The 21,394-nt window shown below is 49.5% G+C and overlaps 1 protein-coding gene and 1 long non-coding RNA gene across 3 annotated transcripts in view; both read right to left on the bottom strand.

The window, feature by feature from the left end:
* The window catches only part of PGBD5 (piggyBac transposable element derived 5), a 97,415-nt gene that overhangs the window by 53,765 nt on the left and 22,256 nt on the right, over positions 1–21,394 (bottom strand). The window lies entirely within an intron of this gene.
* On the bottom strand, positions 10,793–21,393 carry LOC144580364 (uncharacterized). The gene is made up of 3 exons (XR_013529756.1): positions 21,235–21,393; positions 12,193–12,240; positions 10,793–10,923 (listed from the first exon to the last, which is right to left on the bottom strand). It is a non-coding gene; the product is annotated as an uncharacterized LOC144580364 (long non-coding RNA).

The raw sequence follows: 21,394 nt of genomic DNA, 5'->3' as shown, positions 1-21,394 counted from the left end.
CGGAGGGTTGGGGTCTAGCTTTACCTCCCATGAGCAATGAGATGCCGGGCAGATGACTCAGTTTTCTCCTCTACAGAATAAAGGAGTTGGACTAAGGATGTCTAAGGTTCTTTCTGGCTCGTAAAAAAAAAAACTAATTGCTACGAGCTCAGTGGCTCATGCCTGTAATCCCAGCACTTTGGGAGTCTGAGGCAGGTGGATCATGAGGTCTGGAGTTCAATACCATCCTGGCCAACATGGTGAAACCCCGTCTCTAGTAAAAATACAAAAATTAGCCAGGGGTGGAGCATGCCTGTAATCCCAGCTACTCGGGAGGCTGAGGGAGGAGAATTGCTTGAACCCGGGAGGTGGAGGTTGCAGTGAGCTGAGATTGCACCACTGCACTCCAGCCTGGGTGACAGAGCAAAACCCCATCTCAAAAAAACCCCAAAAAACAAAAACTAATTGCTTTCTCTAGGTGATAAGCAGGCCCTAACTGTACTGCTACTGTTCCTTCTGTAAGAAGGGGATAATCCTCCCTTGCTTGTAAGACTGTCAGGAGGAGGTCCGGGATGGTATTTGTAAAGTACTTAACAGTGCCAGGCACTAAGTGCTTAATAAACAGCAGCTACAATTATGGTCAGCTAGCAAGTAAGGGCCCACTCATATAGAAAGAGCACTTCTCTGGGCATAGAGCTGCCTGCCTGTGGGGCAGAGCAGAGGTCAGTCCACCTTGGTGAAGGAAATAGGCCCTTCCTAACTCCAAGTGCAAATGGTCTCCTAGAGAAATGAGACCCTAAATGCACAGGTGTAAGGTGCTGAGTTTGACTCCCTTGAAGCAAATCCCTGGAGAAACGGAGGATTGGTGGTTTACCTCCAACAGCAGGGAGGGACAGATGTCCTACAGATGACTTAATCCTGATTCCAACATTGTGTGCCACTGTGGTTTCCAGAATCGGAGTGGTGAGCAGTGACTGTCATAGACACAAAGAAGCAATGGCAATCCAGGTGAAATCCTGACGTCGACACACAATAAGTCCTTTATAAAGGCAGAAGCTGTGATGATGATGATGATCCCAGTAACACATGGATGAAAAGATCTGTTGCCCAGAGTTGGAAGGGCCTCACTAAGACATCCCTGCCTGTGAATGGTTGCTCGGCTACAGAGCCTGGCTGGTGCACTATGCTGAGCAACTGCAGCCCCGCAGAGTCCCCAGGAGCACTTAGCACAAATAGAGCTTGGGTTCTGGAGTCAGGCATATCTGACCGAACAGGTGCCTACCAAGGTCAAGGTACATAACCCCACACAACCTTTATTTCCCCATCTGTGAAATGGCAAAGGTTAGAGTGCCCACCTCAAAAGAGTCATCATGAAATAAAATGAAACACTGTGCATACAGCACAGTGCGACATCTGGCTCATACAACATTTGGAATAAGCACTGGCCATCAGTATGAATGCCATCTGATGCAACGCTAGCATTTCGGGCATGTGCCTCCCAATGCAGAAGTAGTAATCAGGCTCTTTTTTAAAGACCAGTGAGGCCAAAATAAGAATGTACCTCTGGCTTGACTTTGAGTCTGAGGAGGAGGAATGTGATATTTATAGAGACTAATAATAGAAAACATATACTCCTCATTGATGTATCTTTCTGGCTACTCCTTCGAGTCCAACTACAGAAAGCTCAGCAGGTGAGCATGTCACAGGTTAGCAGGACAACACCAAACACACTTTTACTTCCGGAATCAAGAGTGGCAAAAGTTATTCTGGGGATTTTCATGTGCCTCCTGCTTCTGATGAGGATTTTAAACTATCACATGGGAGCCAGTATTGAACTGCTTCTATGCCCACCTTCCCTGGCCTCTCTGGTAGACACAGGATATAACACAGCACAAAGAAATCACATCACTGCCATTGCAGGGATTATAATAAAATGGTCATCAGGTGGTTCATTCATAAACAGGATTTGCTGTCAAGCTGATGCTGAGTAGAAAGATAAAATAGCCTCCTCCCATTATCCATTCCCTAAGGTCATAACTCAATCCCTTTTCTCTCTGTATTCAAAAATCTCCCAGTCATCTGGAGCCACATGGCTAGTTCACATATGCTCACCTACAAGCACCTAAGCATGCCTTAGGGTCTGGGAAGAAATGGCATCAGTGGTACAGCTTGGAGATATGGGAGCTAGGATTTCTCCTGATTGTGTGTAGTTCTCTGAAGGAAGGGACCATATCTCTCTCCACCTGTTTGAACCACCACCTGCTTTTTGCCTGTTCTCTGTAAACCCTGCAAGGGCAAATGCCCCTGTAAAAGCTCTTCTATGAGCTGCCGCACAGCCCTGAGCATGGAGGCCTCCCTTGCAGCCTGCAGATCTCAGCCTGGCCAACATTTCCTGAAATGGACAAAGACCATAATGTCTGGATGAGATAAGAAACCCTTTCACAGGCCTTCACTCCTTCAGTCTTCTCAATAACCCTAAGAATAGGGTCGCTATTACCATCCTTCATAAAGACACTGATGAGTCAACCCAAAGTGAGCAGCCATTGCCTGAGGTTCCAAGGTGATGTATGTACAAAGTGAAAGGAGCTGATGGCCAAGTCATGAGCCTGCAGGGCTGCAGCCACATTGAGGGGACCTTTCTCTGATCACCAAAGCCACCCCAAGGACTAGGGGGGCCCTAAGGGAACCCATCTGCTGCCTCACCACCAACCATGGCCTCACTCACTTCTAATTCTTATTCCTAGTCCAGCCACTGTCCTGAGCCAACCCCTAAATGTCCAACTCTGGGGGAGGAAAGACTGCACCCAGCATGCTAAACCTCACCCACCTGCTGCATGCCCAACCTGCTCTCCCACTCTGTGACCGGCACCCCATTCACTTAGTAATTCAGGCCACAACCCTGGAGACCTCCCTTCAACCCCTGCTCCTCACCTTCTCTTCCACATCCCATCCATAAGCTCCATGTTCAAATTACTCTCTCCAAGTCCTATCTGCCCATTCCAGGATGCCAGCTCCCCACTAGGTCCTCTCAGCATCTCCTCAGGCTAACTGTAGTAGCCTACTAATCAGACCCAGTGTCCACCGTCATTATTAGAATTCACTTTCAAAAACACAATTCTCATCATACCACACCCCTCATTGAAATGCCCCATTGGTTCTTCAATGCCTACCTCCACTTTCTGTACCTTTTCAGTGTCAGCTGTATTAAAATACTCACATTCACCAGGATGCAATATCCTTCAGGCCTCCTTGCTCTTGCATTGTTAACTGGTCATCTTCCACACACTCATTCTTACTTCAATACCTAGCCCAACTAGCCTGTCAGCACCCCAGAGGTAGTTCCTCATTCCTCTCTGTTCTCGTAGTGACGGATCCACCCCTCTGACTTAATAGACAGAGTCAACAGTTACCAAGCATGTCCTCTACAGTGTCAGGTGCTCTTCTAGGCACTGACACATGTTGACTCATTTAATCTGCATCCTCTCCTCTGAAATCTTACCATCCCCATTTTACAGATGAAGAAAACTGAAGCCAGAGATTCAGGGACTTGCCCAAGTGGCTGGATTTGAACCCAGAAAGTGTGACTCCTGAACTTCATTACTTTACTGCTACCCTCAGCATACTGGATTGTAATTACCCATTTCATGTTTATCTATTGTATAGGGCTGGACAGGACTGGGCAATTCCACAGAGCAGGGTCCATGTGCCATTTATATTTGTAGACCCAGAGCTCAGCAAATGTCGCACACAACTGGTAGGAGTTTGTGAAACATCTGTCCAAGGGCAGATAGGAGGCCAGCCCCAGATGAATGGGTCTGCTAGATACTTACCAAGTTAATTAAGCCAAATGGGCTTCTCTTGTAATCACAGGATAGAAAACCAAGCACTTCGTGGAAGAGACAGGCAGTATTTTCTGCCATTTTCCTTTACTTAATTACAAGATAAATTAATCCTACTGTGAGTTACTAATTCAGATGCCAGACCAGTGTCACTGGCAGCCCCAGGGCACTCTGCCTCCCTGTGCTGGGCCTTCTGGGCAGGGCACACCTAAGTGGGGCCCTACAGAGTCCCTTCCAGAAGCCCACCCTAAAGTTTGATCACTTGTGGAGGAAACTGACACCCACCACTACTGTACTGGCCAGAACCAGCACCTCCTTCCCCTCCCAGCTCTTCAAGTCAACATAAGCAACAGTCCCTCACTCTTGCTGCCAAGAATCTGTGCATCTGCAGGAAGGAGAAAGGAGATCCATGCCAAGCCCAGGTTACAGCTGCAGATTTCCAAAGAAAACCCTGTAAGCAAATGCACACTGTGTGAAAAGGGAAGCTGTGCAGGTCAGCACCCACACTTGTACTCAAACCCAGGTGAATCAATCTCTGTTTCAAGACCCTGTGTCTCGGGCTCAATCACAGCTTAGGCAGCACTCTGCCCACCAAAGAGCTCATCAGTCAAGAGGAAGAGAGAGTTTAAGTGGAATAAAGACACCACTCCTAAGGTGGCCCAGGAGACGGCAATGGGTGAAATCAACCCAGAAACGGGAAAGGGATAAGTCAGAGTGCTAGGCCCTGGGGACACAGATGGCTCTGGGAGGCCAGCTCAGGAGTGGGTGACCGTCTGCAGCCATGTTCTCCTTAGAGAGAAGGGACAATGAGGCAAACACCATCCATGTGCATAGCGCTTACAGTTTATAAACCCACTGTCACACACACTCCTGCCCTTCTCCTTGGGAACCTCTGAAATATCTCTCATTTTGCCCAATTTCAGTTACAGATCAGGAAACTGAAAGCCAAACAAGGTTGCGAAATGTACCTGGACTCTGAAGTTAGAGCCAGCAATGAACCCGAGATCTCTGTCTCCAAGCCCAGAACACTTCCTTTCTCAGCATATCCTGCTGCCAGGTTGTGAGCACACTCAGGTATAGTATAATCCTGGCATCAACAGACTGGCATCCCAGACAGATGTGACCAGCCTACTCTCTGGGTGTCTCTGGGGAATGTGCCCACTTTGCTGCTGCCTATACTCTGGAGCAGCTCCAACCTCTGCAGCCTCCTTCCTGGACTGCCTGCCATGATGGAGCTGCACTTCTCACTCAGTCTCGGCATCTTGGCCACTGGCTGGCACTGGTCATCTCTTGCTGCAGTGGACCAGTTGTGCACACCAACCCTGCTTAGAGGCTAGACCCCCTGCTAATCTGGGCTTCCCCCATCCCTGCCTAAGCAGACTCCCTGGCTGGCTCAGGCACTTAGCAGTGGGATGAGAAAATCACCCACCACTTTCTTGTGTCCAGTCAGTGTCCTTACTGCTAACTTGACTGAATTCCTTGTGTGAGCAGGGGAGCCCTTTTGTGCCTTGTCCAAATCCCAGCCACCCTCCATGCCCAGGGTTCCCGGAGCTGCTGCCTGTGTTCTCTTCCCTTGCAACACTGCAGCTGGGCATCCAGAACAGTGTGAGCCACCCCTCCCCTCTCAACATTTCCTTTCTTCCCTTCACCCCAGCATGCTGGGGTCACAGTGTGCTATGCCCTCGGCTCCTGCCCCTCTCCTATCCACATCCACTCTCACAGAGCTTGCAAAATCTAGCTCAGCTGTGACCCTTTTCATGAACTTTTGTCATTCACAGCTTATAAAAAGATTCCTTCCTTCCTCTGGATTCTCGAGCACTTCACAGCTTTCTCATGCAAAGTTTCTTTCTACTGTGGACTACTGCTGGACCTTAGTACTGTAAGCTTTAGTCCTGCCCAATTGTTCCCTGTGAGCCTGCATGGTTAGGAGCCCAACATGTAACCATGGAGCCCAGACATGCTCAGAGTCAGCCCTGAGAGTCTCCCTGCAGAATCACCAGTGGTTGCTGATGGAAATACTAATGATTTGTTCCTCTACCTGAGCATTTTGAAGTATTTTAATTTTTAACAGGACACAAGGGTCTCTTAAAGGAATTACATCCTAATGATGGAATTTCAGGAATGTCCAGTCATGGGGACTTTTCCATAGTCATGTAAGAAGAAGAGCCATTGAGTGCCAGGCCTGTAGCTGGCCAACTGTGAGCTCCTGAATCGCACTGAACAGGCCACACTGATGGTGGGCAAGGGAAGCTCTGGCTTTTGTGTTCTGGCCACCCCGATCTCAAGGAACTGGCTCACTGATCCACTGGATCAGGGTGACCAGCTGTTTAGGTTTGCACAGAACAAAGGGGTTTCCTTAGGTGCAGATTTCAGCTCTGAAAGCAGGGCAACCAGAGTAAACCAGGGCAACCCAGGTAAAGCAGGGTGGTCCCCTGAGAGGAGGTGAGTTGTTATGAAAACATATGCAAGGTGTTCAGGAATCTTTAGTTTTTATTATATAGGAGAAGAAGCCATACTCATTTATTCAATGTATATACATGGGAGACTCAACATTTCAATGAGTGAAGCTTACATACTGTCTTGAAGTTACAGAAAGAACAGGGTCATGGATCCTAGTAAAAGAGGTTATGGGAGGGGGAGAAGGGGAATGTTTAGGTAGGGATCTTTAAATGTCATGCTGGTCTGGCAATGGCTCCCTGCCATCTCACTGTCTCTATTTTATGTACGTATGTATGTAAGTATTATGTATGTATTTAAGTGGAGGTGCTCTGTCACCCAGGCTAGAGTCCAGTGGAGCAACCACAGCTCACTGCAACCTTGACCTAGGCTCAAGCGATCCTCCCACTTCAGCCTCCAGAGTAGCTGGGACCACAAGCATGTGCCACCATAGCCCAGCTAATTTTATAAAGAATTTTTTATAGAGATGGGGTCTTGCTATGTTGCCAGGGCTGGTCTTGAACTACTGAGCTCAAGCAATTGGCACCCCAAAGTGCTGGGATTACAGGTTACCATTCCCAGCAATTTTTAAAAAAAAATTTTTAGCCGGGCGCAGTGGCTCAGGCCTATAATCCCAGCACTTTGGGAGGCCGAGGCAGGTGGATCACAAGGTCAAGAGATTGAGACCATCCTGGTCAACAAGGTGAAACCCCATCTCAACTAAAAATACAAAAATTAGCTGGGCATGGTGGTGTGTGCCTATAGTCCCAGCTACTCAGGAGGCTGAGGCAGGAGAATTGCTTGAACCCAGAAGGCGGAGGTTGCAGTGAGCCGAGATCATGCCATTGCACTCCAGTCTGGGTAACAACAGTGAAACTCCGTCTCAAAAAAAAAAATTTTTTTTTAGACAGGGTCTCACTCTGTCTCCCAGGCTGGAGTGCAGAAGTGTGAACACACATCACTGCAACCTCAAACTCCTGGGCTCAGGCAATCCTCTTACTGCAGTCTAGGTGCACCACCAAGCCTGGCTTATTTTTAAGTTGTTCGTATTTTTCGTAGAGACAGGGTCTCACTATGTTGCCCAGGCTGGTCTTGAACTCCCGGGCTCAAGTGATCCTCCCACCCAATCCCATTCTCTCAGCTTTCCAATGTGCTGGGACTACATGTGTGAGCCACCATGCTGACCCCACAGTCTCTAGAGTGACTCCCAATGCCCCAATGCTGTCTGGAGAGCAGCACAGACAGCACCAGGAGCACTGGGTTCTGAAGGGGCCTGAGGCCCACGAGCTTTGCCTGGCTCTTGTCTCTATTTCCCAAACAAAACCTGTTTCAGCAAAAGACACACTGTGCGGATGCCTTTGGACAAGGCTGTGTGGGCGGGCAGGGTGAGCAGAGGAGGGGGACGAAGCTGGTGGTGAGAGAAGCCCAGCTGAAGACAGCAGATCCGGCTTGGTCATCCCCTGTCACTTCAGGGATAAGCAACAGTGATGGTGGAACCCGGAGAAACAGTGTGCTTGTCCCGTCTGTCCAAGCACAGTCGAAAAGCTTCCTGACTTAAAACAAGCTGGTTTTCTGCACAGACAGAAAGATTATGATTTCTTTGGGGGAATACTTTTTGCAAAGAGGGTTGGAGCAACTGGGGAAGTATTGGATGCTATATGTATTTCAATCATTTAGTTAAATTTAAAAGTACTACTGAATGTCACGTTAACAAACACAAGAAACCAGAGTAGTAAAAAGAGGGAACATTTGCCAATACTTTCAGTGTTCTGACTCTGGATCACTGGGTGAAACTTACGTTTTGACTGCAAGGGAAGGGAGAGGGGATCTGAGGGATGTTTGTGTGGAAACTTGGCCAGCAGGTACAGCACAGTGCAGCGAGAGGGGCTCTGGGCAGAGACCAAGCCAGGTTCAAATTCTGCCCCTGGCACGTGAGGCTGAACGAGGTATCCTTGGGCAAGATATGATCCCTCCTAATGGAACTTCCTACCTGCTGAGCACCCACAGTGTGCTGGGCACACGCTGGACAGCAGCCAAAGGTGCCCTCAGTTCCCTGTGGGAGTAGGGGAGGCAGTTTTATTATCCATATTTTACAAATAAACAAAACCTAGAGGATAGAAGGAACTCATGCAAGGCCACACAGGCAGTGAGGAGCAGAACAAGAGCGCTAGGTGTGTTTGACTCGCCTCGGTCTTCTCACCTATAAATGGGTATTGTGATCATAAGCAACAGTGTGTTAAAGTCCTGAACACAATTCTCTGCAGCCAGGTGCTTCCTTAACTATGAGTTCCCTTCTCTACCTCCTTTCCTCCTTTTAGGAGTGCCTAACCATTGCTCTCAAAAGCTGTTTCCAGAAATACTGGTGTTGGTCCAGGGCCTGCTGACTTTTGAGCTGCTATGGTTCGTTCACTTTTCCTGGAGCTGTAGCAAGGACCCTGGTTACGGGACTATTCAAGTAAATACGTTTTTAATCATTGAACTCAACTTTGCTTTCAGCGAAGGTGACAGTTAAAATTGCTGCCTTTTATTTTGCCAGTCAGCCCAGCTTGCCACATGGAAGAGGTGGTTTTTTTTCCCTCTTATGATACATTCACGCCCAACATTAGGGCTGAAATTTCAGTCTTGCACGCATGTTATTTTAGGATTTCAATGTAGACTTCCCCATAACTCACTCTGTCCTCTTGTTTGCTGAATCACAGTGTCTTCTGGCTGTGGGGCCTTGACTTTGAATCCAGAGACAGATGCTTGGTAATTACAAGGTTTCCTTCCTACAGTGGGGGATTGGCAAGTAATTGCCTTATTTTTTAAGGGAGAATTTTGAGCAGTATTTTAAAGAGCCAGACCCAGAGCTTTTATGTGACAGGAAAAATGAAATAAGCCCTTAAAGTACTTCCACCTCCCTTCCTAACGCAAAAAGGATTTTAGAGAAGGACCCACATCTGAGATTCCACTGAAATGAAGGCAAGGTAAGAACAGCCTGTCTGGATGGGCACCAGGTGTCGCAGCTGTGCTGAGTCAAGGCTGATATCTGCCTCAACCCCCTTTAGAGCACACAAAGGTGACTCATTTACTGTAGGGAAAATTAGAAAACACAAATAAGGAAAAGGAAAATACCACAAATCCCCACCACTCTGAACTATATGCTGTTTGTATTTTGGTAAATATCTGTCCAGATAAAATGAAGAAGAGTGCGTGTATATTTTACATTTAAAGACGAGCTGGACTTTTGCCCCCACCCCCCACCCCCCCCACCCCCCCACCCCCCACCCCACCGCTTTTGTTTGAGATGGGGGAGTTTTGCTCTTGTGGTGCAGGGGCTGGAGTGCAATGGTGCTATCTTGGCTCACTGCAACCTTTGCCTCCTGGGTTCAAGTGATTCTCCTCCTTCAGCCTTCCTAGTAGCTGGGATTACTACTAGGAAGTAAGCACATGCCACCACGCCCAGCTAATTTTTTTTGTATTTTCAGTAGAGACGGGGTTTCACTATGCTGGCCAGGCTGGTCTCGAACACCTGACCTCAGGCAATCCACCCACCTCAGCCTCCCAAAGTGCTGGGATTATAGGCGTGAGCCACCGCGCCTGGCCCTCTTTTTCATAACCTGATTTTGCCCCCATTTAACATCACAGAGTACACAGTGCTTTGTTAGTAAACACACATCTCCTCTCCATCCTCACTGTGCTCAGTGTGGTCCCCAGAGCAGCAGCATCACCTGGGAGCTTGCTGGACATGCAGATTCCAAGGCCCCACTCTAGCCCTGCTGAATCTAAATCAGCATTTTAACAAACTCCCCAGTGACTTGTATGCACTTTAGAGTTTAAAGCCTACTGAATATTCCATGTTATAAATGTGCTATGGCTACACACAGTGGCTCATGCCTACAGTCCCAGCACTTTGGGAGGCCAAGGCTGGAGGACTGCTTGAGCTCAGGACTTTGAGACTGACCGGGGCAACAAAGTGAGACCCCATCTCTATAAAAAATTAGGCAGGTGTGGTGGTACATGCCTGTAGTCCCAGCTTCAGCCTAGGAGGTTGAGGCAGTAATGAGCTATGATTGTGCTACTGCACTCCAGCCTGTGTGACAGAGCAAGACCTTATCTCAAAAAAAAAAAAAAAGCACTAAAATTTAGACAACCATCCTCTTATGTGTGAATATACAAGTTTCACTTTTCTAGTTAGTACTGTGATGTGTATTCTTATACCAAATGTCTCTGTTTCCCTGTCTGGTAATCTGCCTAGAGCACATTAGCAGAAGATGCTCTTAAGAGAGGTGACAGAAGTTGACAAATTTCACTCTTGTCAGTAGTGGGAGCACCCATTTTCTATACAAATACTAGCAGTTATTTGACTCTAACAATCTTTGATAGTTTGATAGAAAGAAACAGTACTTCAGAAATAGAAATTCCATTTGACCCAGCAATCCCATTACTGGGTATATATCCAGAGGATTATAAATCATTCTACCATAAGGACATATGCATGTGAATGTTTATTGCAGCACTGTTTACAATAGCAAAGACCTGGAACCAACCCAAATGCCCATCGATGATAGACTGGACAGGGAAAATGTGGCACATATACACCATCGAATATTATGTAGCCATCAAAAATGATGAGTTCGTGTCCTTTGTAGGGACATGGATGAAGCTGGAGACCATCATTCTCAGCAAACTGACAAAAGAACAGAAAATGAAATACCGCATGTTCTCACTCATAGGTGGGTGTTGAACAATGAGAACACATGGACACAGGGAGGGGGACACTACACACTGGGGTCTGTTGGGGGGAATAGGGGAGGGACAGTGCAGGGTGGGAGTTGGGGAGAGATAGCATGGGGAAAAATGCCAGATATAGGTGAAGGGGAGAAAGGCAGCAAATCACACTGCCACATGTGTACCTATGCAACTATCTTGCATGTTCTTCACATGTACCCCAAACCTAAAATGCAATTAAAAAAAAGAAAAAGAAAGAAACAGTACTTCATCACCATTAGCTAACTTATCTGAGTATTAGTGTGGTTAAACATAAATTCATTTACTGATTGGCCTTTTGTTTGGATTAAACAAATTGGTTTTGCCTTGGAGGTGACTGTCAGTTTTCTTCTTGATTTGGTAAGACATCTCTATCTACCAGACATTATCGCTTTGAAAGGTGTTATAAACATAGCCCTGATTTCAGACATGGTGTTCTGCCCAGCACTGGGCTGTGTTTCAATGGCAGGAAAGGATTTTGGAAAAGGAAGCCTGAACTAGGGGAATACGTGCATCATCGCCCTCTTCCTCCTTCCACCCACATAAATAGCACTGCTTGTGGAAGTGAGTTCAAGCTCCTAACCTAATGTCTCCAAACTGAGACGATGTGTCCCTGCCACTTTAGTGGCCCCGAAGAGCCTCGCTGAGCTCTGAAAAGGAGCATTCCCCATTTCCTTCTATTTTTAGATGCTAGATTGTTTTAGAGCATGGAGCTGGAAGCACTTCTTTTTGATAAGCCTTATAGTCTAGCAGATAGAAAGTGGTATGGAGAGTGTCACTTACATAAAATTTTAACTTTCTAAATGGCAATCAGGCAGAGACATAACAAGAGATGTGCTTTAAAGCTTTTCATGTTTCTAAATGGCCTTCCTCATAACCTCATTTCCAGGATTCATTATTTCTGAGCCAATAATAAATTAGGCTTACTGATAGTACCTTTCTCTCTTGACCCTGATTCAATTTCTTATTAAGGAGTCAGCATGGTTTAGATTTAGAATCAGAATAAAGGACAAAGTGGGCAGAATACAAGGTGGCCCCAAACAGCCCGTGGGCTTGGGGAAGCGCCTGTGGTCTCACTGAGCTGTCTGTGTGCATACCCAGCAGCCAGGAGGCCAGGCCTGCAGGAGGCTCGGCCAGCGCTTAGGTCAGGTGACTGAATCAGGGCCTGGTGGGAAAAAAAGAGACTCACCTTGATTCTTGGCAGGTACCTGGCTGGGCTCTGTCCTCTGCAACCCACCTATTCAGAGACACAGAGAGGCCATGGCTTGCAGAAGGGTGGTTAATTGGGTCAGGGAAGTCCACAGCCCCCAGGAAAGAAGTGGAATAGCCATGGTCCCAGTGGCACCTTCATCATCACTTTTAAGCCTGAAGTGTCCAACACCTTCACTGTGAATGTTTCGACAAGCTCCTAGGGTAGGGCTCAAGCCTGCAATTGCATTCCAAAAGGGAATGAGGTATTGGCCAAGCAGATCAGATGGTGAAGAACATTTTCAGGAATTGGCCGTAGGGTTACATAATTGGAGGGGAAGTTACATGGAGAGATGTGGCAGCAAAGGAGGGGCTGTGTATTTTGACATAGACTGACGAGAGCAAATGCATGCCACGGAGGGGCTGCTCCCTACTGTCCCCGACGCTGTAAGGAACTCGGTGTGGAGCTCTCTCTATTGCTTCCAGCAGCTTCCCCGACCAATTCACATTGGCCCAAAGCTGAAATGTGCATCCCTGCTCTACTGCAATGGAGAGCCACTGAAGGGCTATGCCTGAGGATGGCCAAGACGGTAACTGTAGTTTTACAAGATCATGGACTTAGGGAGATTTGACACAGAAGGTGGCTTGGAAAGGATAAGAATGGACACGTTTGCCAGCCAGGGCGCATGAACTTCCAACCAGGCTGAGAGCAGAACCCTTGCCTCCTTCAAGCCAAGTGGCGATGGGGCTTGAGTGGGATGAGCCCCGCTCCCTCACTCCAGTGTGCACTGAATCATTCTCCGGGCTGCACATGACAACCGCCGCCACTTCCCCTTGTTGGCCACATTTTTAAATGCCCAAGAATGAACTTCAGAGAGAGTGAGGCTGGGAGCTGCTTTCTTTGGGAGCCACGTGTGTTACCTCTCAGGGTGGCCATGACCCTGAAAAGCAGCAGAGGAGCTGCTAGTGTCTTAGGTCCTGGTTGACTCAGGCCACAGAAATGGGGAAAGGAGGAGGGGCCTCCTGGGCTGGAGACAGGAAAAGTCAGGAGCCATGGGGGCCCTCTTGTCGAGTGGGCTCTCTCCTATACCCACCTCTGGCCCCAGTGCCCTGGGAAGACTAGGAGGAAGACTGAGAAGACTGCCTTGGGCTCAGATTGCTGCTGGAAGGAGACAAGGTGTGTGGGCCTAGCCCTCCCACTGACCATCTTCCCTCAAGCTCCATGTCTCACAAGGCTTCGATGCAAATCTCTGCTATGATGCAAAACCCCTGGAGGTTCTACGCAAGTGATGACATTTTTCTTATAAACATACATGCACGTGTATATGTAAAACTTTCCATAGAATGTGGAGGGCTCCTAGGACACCCAAACCTTATCCCTGGACTTGTAAGACCTCACAGCCTTCAGGATGTCTCAGCAGAGAAACAGGCCTTTTCTACTCCTTAGACACTGTGGGCACAGGACCCAGAAAGTAAAGTTTACAAGAGCTGTGGAAGTGTTCAAGCCCACAGTAAAGCTGCATTAACTCCATAATATAAAAAGGAGGTTGAAAAATCCAATTAGTAAATGTTTCATTAAAATGAAGTTTAGCCTGATGCCAACTGGTCAACAGCAACTCAATCCACACACGATTTAGAACGTACAGGTGGTGTAGGAGGTGGAAGAGTGGAATCTGCAATGATCTGGGATGGGACCTGAGGACACTACCCTGTCCCAAAATGACACTGCCTAGGGCAGAAAAGGTATCATCCTCACCCCGCTCCCTTTTATAAAGGAGAAAACCAAGGCCCAGAAGATAAGTGACTTGTCTGAAACACACAGCCAGAAGGTGGGAGGATGAGAAAACAGAACACAGCTCGGGAATTAGAGGCTGACAGTTAGACTGGGATAGGCCCTAGAATGCACCAATCATCAGGCGGGGCTGCTACGTGACTTGACGGGACACCGCAGAGAGGGGAACCCTGCAACCAGAAGGACAACTCAACACCCGTGGCTCTACCCACCATAAGTGGGTGACCAACTCAACACCTCTGGCTGTGCCCACCGTTAAGTGGGTGACCAACTCAACACCTCTGGCTGTGCCCACCGTTAAGTGGGTGGCCACTGCTTCTTTACTGCTGCCAACCCAGTTCCATGGTGAGCCTCTATCTTCCAAGATGAAAGGGACCCAGATGCTCTCTCACCCACCTATTCCCTTGGGTCTACACAGCCTTCAGTCAGAACTGGCCTCAGCTTCCTCGCACCCTCCTTAGAATCACCAGCAGAGCCCAAACCCCATTCTTGGCTCCTCCCAGCCTCTCTCACCTTACTCACCTAAACATCCCACCCCTCTTCTGGGGTGCATCCTCTTTGTCTGCAGCAATCGAAATCAGCCTTTATTTGTTTGGCAATAGCTGCATTACTGGTGGTCTTTCCCAGTGGGCTTTCAAAGGGTGAGGGCAAACTCAAGTCTAAGGTTGGTATCTCACCCAGAGGGTGGAGGTGGTATCAGAACATCTGCAGCATCTCCACGCCCTGCCCATCCCTATCTGCCCACTCCAGGGAGCCTGGCTTGCTCCTGCAGCTCAGAATCACCGGGCCAGGGAAGGCCTGCTGGGACATCTCCAGAAGCCCACTTGTTGGGTGTGTGTTTTAGTAGAGGCTCATTGCCAGGTTTTTTTTTTTCCTGAGATTAAGTCTCAAAAGAAGGCTAAGAGTGCAGTGGCGTGATCTCAGCTCACTGCAACCTCTGCCTCCCCGGTTCAAATGATTCTCCTGTCTCAGCCTCCTGAGTAGCTGGGATCACACCACACCCAGCTAATTTTTGTATTTTTACTAGAGATGGCGTTTCGCTATGTTGGCCAGGCGGGTCTCAAACTCCTGACTTCAAGTGATCTGCCTGCCTTGGCCTCCCAAAATGCTGGGATTACAGGTGTGAGTGACCACACTCAGGCTCATTGCTTTTTTTTTTTTAAATCCACCTCCGTTTCATACTGACTGGTCATAGTGACTGAGCTCAGTCCAAGGAAAGCACCAGGGCATGTCGCCAAGGCAGGACAGTTTGCCTGAGTGTAGGGGGCGGGGCGGGAGGGAGCTGCTATCAGCTTGTCACCATCACTGACATCTGGAACAAAGCAGATAGGGACTTCATGGTAACATCTCCAAGGGCCTGTGACGTGGTCCCGACTCACCCTCTTTTTGGTCATCAAAACATTCAGGAAAGATTCAGAAATTGCATATGGGACTATAGCTTAGCGATTTTCTGATTTGGCCCCCTGATTTTCTTCCCTGGGAAAAAATATGAGTTTGCTCTCTCCTTCCCTGCAGGGATGTAATAGAGGTTTTTATGGATAGAGAATTTCTCAAATTGCATCTTTGTAAAACAGTATATGCTAAGGTGCACCTTATGTGTGAATTTCCCAGAATCAGGGAAAAGTATAACACACAATGCAATGTCAAATTAAACCTTCTCTCCTCACCCCTCTCCCTCCTCCTCCTCTCTATCCTCCTCACACCTTAAGACCTCAGTGATAAGATTTTGCTTCCTGTAGTAAAACAATTTCTAAGACCAAACCGTGAGGTAAGAAGAGAGAGAGCTGTATTTGGTCATCTATAAAACAGCTCCTACTGTATTTTGATGCACTTACAAAAATGTGTTATTTCCAGAGAAATAAACGTCTTCCTCACCATTTCCAGTAGCCAATAAATAGCAGAGGCTTTATAATTACTAAGCAGCCCCAAACGCCTGGCACTGATCTTCACTGCATGTCTCTCTTCCATGCTCAGCAGCAGCCCGAGCCTGCCCCAGAGAAGGGGGCCAAGCTGCCCTTCTCCCCTAAAGGGAGCCAGACACAGGCATCCTGCTGGGTGTTTGCTCATTTTAATGATGTGGTTAGAAAGGCACAGAGATGAAATGAACTTTTTATAGGAAAAGGCTGGACTGAGGCTTCCTAGGACTGTGAAGCTTCACTATCAGATCTCCAAATGAAAATCCTACTTGCTTTGATTTTTTGCCTTGGTCATGTGTCATGGGGCTGATCCCCAGCTGCCACCAGCTTTGGATAACCTCAGTGCTTCCTGGCTGCATCCCACACAGGGGCTGCCCTGAGAGGCGTGGGAAAAGTCAGGCATCCCTTGGGGATCAGCACTGACCCACAGCCCCGCAGGGGCACACCTCCAGGATAAGAGGACGCCTGTGCCCACGTGTCTCTGGGTCTCCCCTCCTTCCAGCCCACTGGGTGAGAGTCAAGCTGAGGAAGGCCAGCGCCTGAGGCCCAGCTGATGAGTCCCAGGCTTGGATGACAGGCCTGCTTGACAGGAAGGCTTCAGATGTCACTTCATCCCAGGCAGCTCTTCTCCCCTCCAAAGCTGAGTTACAAAGCACCCAAGCTTTGTGATTTTATCTCCGGCTCGCAAGAGCCCTGGGAGGGCAGCTGCTTTGGAACACTGAGGCCTCCACCTGCCAGTCCTCCTCCTGGGGCCTCTTGGAAGCATGTCCTTCCCACCACCAAAACTGTGTTCCATGCCCGCTCCTCGGCAGCAGCCTGCTCTCACCCAAGGAGATCCCCCGTGAGGACCTCAGGGTCCACCCCACGATGGAAATGCAAGCCCCTCAGCGCTTTGCTCCCTGGCCTGGGAAGCAGGGGCTGAGATAGAGGAAGTTCAGCCCACCGGCCTGAAGGCAGGCCTGGCTGACAGCACACCAGATGCCATTGGGCTCAGCCCCAGAGCCTGGAGCAGCAGCGAGAGACAGCTCTCCAAGCCCAGCTTCGAGGGAAGAGGAATTGGAGGGAGAGGTAGAGGAAGGGGAGGAAAGGGAGAGAGTTGGGGGGGAATGAGGGAAAAAGAAATGGGGATAGAGGGAGAAAGGAAGGAAAAGAGGAGGGGAATAGGAAGGGGAAGGAGGAAGAGGAGGGAGGAAAGGGGAATAAGAAGGGAAAGGAAAGGGAAGGTGGAGGAAGGAGAGGAAAGAAGAGGAAGGAAGAGGGAAGGGGAGGAGGAAGGAGAGGAGGAAGGAAAAAGGAAAGAGAAGGGGAAGGGGGAGAGGGGAGGAGGAAGGAAACAGGGAAGCCAAGGGAAAGGAGAAGAGGAAAAGGAAGGAATCAGGAAGAGTTAGGTAAGGGGGAAGGAAGAGGAGGAGGGAGGAAAAACAGAAGAGGAGGGAAAGAGGAGGGGGAGGGCATGCTGTGCTGGGGCCAGTGATCACAGGAGACCCCGGGATGAGAGGACGAGGAGAGGAGGCAGACTCCAGGAGGCTCACCCTCGGACACTCCCCACCCTACCCTTAAGGAGGTGGCTCACAGATTCTCACAGGATACAGGAGGGTCTCTGCTGCCAGAGGCTTCCACCCAAAGGCAGCGTCGGCTCTAACAGCCTCAGAAGGAGCTCAGAAAAGAAGATAACAGGCCCAGGTGCCAGTCACAGCCGGCTTAGAAACAGGTGGCTCTGCAAGGGCATCTCCCTCACTGGCTCCCGGCCCCTGAGTCTGCCATACCCGCCCCGGGCTGGCGTCCTCCGCAGGCTTCCAGCTCACTGGCTCTTCTGGCTCGTCCGGCCTCTGACTGGGCTACGATTCTCACAGAAACAAGGACTTCTTTTATCTAAATTCTACCTGTGGCTCCTCAGAGAACACCGTCCCACATCCCGCACCCATATTCAACAAACCAGGCCTACTGTATCTCCCTGGAGATCCGCCACTCCTGCATGGGTTCATCCCACAGGGCATGGGAGGGCGCTCCCTCCTGTCGCAGGCCTGAGGACCAGCACCAAGCATGCTAGGTAAATGTTGCCCAGTACCCTCAAGAACTGTTTTATTTCCCCAAAAACCTCCACAGGGACCAACTCTGACTCTGCCCTATTCTATTGCACTACAGGAGTGGCAAGTGTGAGGAGGGGGAGCCTGCTCCTAAGACCTGCTCACTGTCCAGCACTGATGATGGTGCTCCTCTCTTGCTGTCCACACCCCACTGCCTCCCCTCAAACCTTTCCCTGTGCTGCTCATCCCCACAGCTAGCCAGGGTCCTCCAAGTTTCTCCTGCTGTGCTTCTCATGATCCTCCCGATCCCCCAGCTCCTCTCACTCCCATCCTCCTCCTCTCCACTCTTCACACTCCTCCCCATCCCCCAGCTCCTCTCACTCCCACCCTCCTCCCCTCCTCTCCTCTCACTCCTCCCCATCATCCTCTCCTCACACTCCTCCCCATCATCCTCTCCTCACTTCCACCCTCCATCCTCTCCTCACCCATCCCCAAGTTCCTCTCATTCCCACCCTCCTCCCTTCTCTCCTCACCTTCCTCCCCATCCCCGAGCTCCTCACTCCCACCCTCCTCCCCTCACTTTCCTCCCCATCCCCAGCTCCTCACTCCCACCCTCCTCCCCTCATGCTTCTCCCCATCCCCAAGCTCCTGTCACTTCTACCCTCCTCCCCTCCTCTCCTCATGCTTCTCCCTATCCCTGAGCTCCTCCCTTTTACCTCTCACCCTCCTCCCCAACCTCAAGCTCCACTTTACTCTCTATCCTCTTTTTGCTTCTCTTTCTGCTCCCCCTTCTGCTCCACCTTTCACTGTCTTCCCTTTTACCCCCCACTCCTCCCTTTTACCCCTACACTCCACCCTTTATTCCCCACACTCCTTCCCCTCTACTACCTATCTTTAAGTTACTCTCTTCACCCTCCTCCCCCTTTGCACCCCATGCTCCTCCCCATCCTCAAGCTCCTCCCTTTTACTGCCACCGTTCTTCTCCACCCCCAGCCTCCTCCCCTTCACTCTCTATCCTCCTACCCTTCAATTTCCCCTACTTCTGCAGCCAGGGCCCCCCTCCACCCACCCATCTTCTCAGGTTCTCCTTCCAGTCCCCTTGGCAGCTAAGGAGCATTTTGGTGCCCCCGATTCATCTTGAATGGACCACGAGCTACTGAAGATGAGACCACACTTAACCCAGAGATGCACCTATCCTGAGGTGGCCTTGAGGATGGCACACATGGGGGCATCACAGGAAGGGTCTGGGCTGTGGAGTTACAAAACTGTAGTGTCCTCCTGAAACACTGTGTACTGACATGAGAGCCTGGGAGGCCACTCTGCTCTCAAAGCCTCCATGTTCTTGCACTTAAAATCAGGCACATACACTGGTGGGGAGACACCTTCCCCACGGGATGTGTGCGGATCAGACCAATGAGTGTGACAAGCGTGTTGGCAAGGCGCTATGTGAAATGCCGTCTCACATTTAAAATCATGCTGGAAATCACAGCACTCCTGGAAATGTCCCACACCTGTGGGCCCTTTCTAGGGGTTGGAGTCACCCCCCCCAGGGGTCCTTTCTAAAGACGGCTGGGAGGGGCATTAGTGCCACTGGAGAGAGAATTCATCTTGCTTTATGCCAGATCCTCAGCTCTCTGTGATTGGATTCCAAGAGCTGGGAATCAAAATTCTGCTGAGGCCTCTCATGGTCTACCCGCACACACACCTGCATGCTCACACCACACCGTCACCCCGGCCACTCTGGATGAATTCCTTCCCACTGTTCCCACTCAGAAATCTGGATGCCCACCTTGCAAGCTGTACTGACTTATCACGTGGAATTACTACCCTGGTTCTGCTCACCTCACTGGCTACATTTTCCAGTTGTCTCCCTAACTATGGAATTCAAAGCAAAAATACCACCATACCATTCCAGTAGCAAAAGTAAAACTTTTATAATTTGACATTCTAAAGCATAACAAAACCAATAATCCAGAATCATGCTTCGCTCGTTTCCTTAAATCTACCCAGTCTTCTAATTCCTAGTTTTTGACATTTTAAAGTGACATTTTTATAAAGATGAATCTTTAAATGGCAGATTAATCCAAGCAACAGAGGAGATTTAAGAATATTTATCAAGTTCATACCTAAGAACAATGATATAAAAATGATCTTAATTACCCAAAGATGTCACTGCCACAAAAATAGCTCTGGGGTATTTTTCCCCAAATCTCCTCAAGGAATGCCTGGGAATACACAGATGCAAAAATCGTGGGGCTGTGACTTAAGATGGTGACCTCTTTTAGAGACATGTTACAGCTCAAACACACAGCGAAGTTAGACCTCATCAAGGAAGATCAGCAGTCCCAGATCTTCTGAACCAGATGACATTGTCCTTACATGCCTTGCCTTCTCTAGAGCTTAACCACAGCATGCTGCCAGGAAGAATCCAGCCCTACGTGAGAGCACAGAGCTGGCTTTGGGGGCAGCATCCCCTACAAGGGCACACAGGCTCCTCTTGCTCAGGAGCCATCACCGCCCAACTGACGGCTGTGCGCTGGAGAAGGAGTCATTCCCCTCTCACAGATCTACAAGGCCAGCTGTAATGGGTTACCTTCCGGTCCAACATGGCACATCTGGCACGCAGGAACTCCCATGGGACCCTGAGACAGTCCCAGTTGGCAAAAGGCTGAGCAGCACAGAGCTGAGACTGCTCCATCTGAACCCCCAGAATCCAGCCTCCTTGCCTTGCTTTCCCGTCTAGACTTTCACGTCTCATCTTGCAGGACAGTACATCAGTTTGCTGAGCTACCATAACAGAGTACCACACAGAACGCTGGCTTAAACAGCAGAACTATTATCTCACAGTGCTGGAGGCAGGAGGTGCGAAGTCAAGGTGCTGGCAGGCTTGGTTCCTGCTGAGGCCTCCCTCCTGGCCTGCACAGGGCCGTCTTCTCTCCCTGTGTTCACATGGGCTCCCCCATATGTCTGTGCCTCATCTCTTCTTACTGGGACACCAATCAGATTGGATTGGGGTCCACCCATACGACTTCATTTTACCTGAGTTACCCTCTTTGAAGACCTTGTCTCCAAAAGTCACATTTTGAAATGAATTTGGGGTGGACACAATTCAGCCCGTGACAGATGGCAGGTGCTGTTTAGCAGACTAGATGCTCAGGACAGAACTAGAAACAGGGGTCTCAGGCAAGGCCATCTTCCCAGCAGACCAGACCATAAGCCCTCAGTAGGGAGGGCCCACGCAAGGCCTCTGGGCTCCTGGCATGACCCCACCCCACAGGTCCCAGAACAGGGTTTTAGGGACTGCAGACCTTGAGCATCAGTGCACTGCCCTCAGTCCTCAGCACCGCCTCCCTCAGGGCCTGCGCTGCCACATCCGGTAAGATTCAAAACCCAGCCACGGACCAGCATGGAGTCCCTGGAGCAGCTGGTCTGAAACAGAAGCAGAAGGGCTGGATGCAGAAGGCTCCA

The sequence above is a fragment of the Callithrix jacchus genome, chromosome 19, assembly GCF_049354715.1.
Source record: "Callithrix jacchus isolate 240 chromosome 19, calJac240_pri, whole genome shotgun sequence".
NCBI classification, from domain to species: Eukaryota; Metazoa; Chordata; class Mammalia; order Primates; family Cebidae; genus Callithrix; species Callithrix jacchus.
The sequence above is the reverse complement of the archived record's forward strand: the minus strand, read 5'-3'. Positions and strand labels throughout refer to the sequence as shown.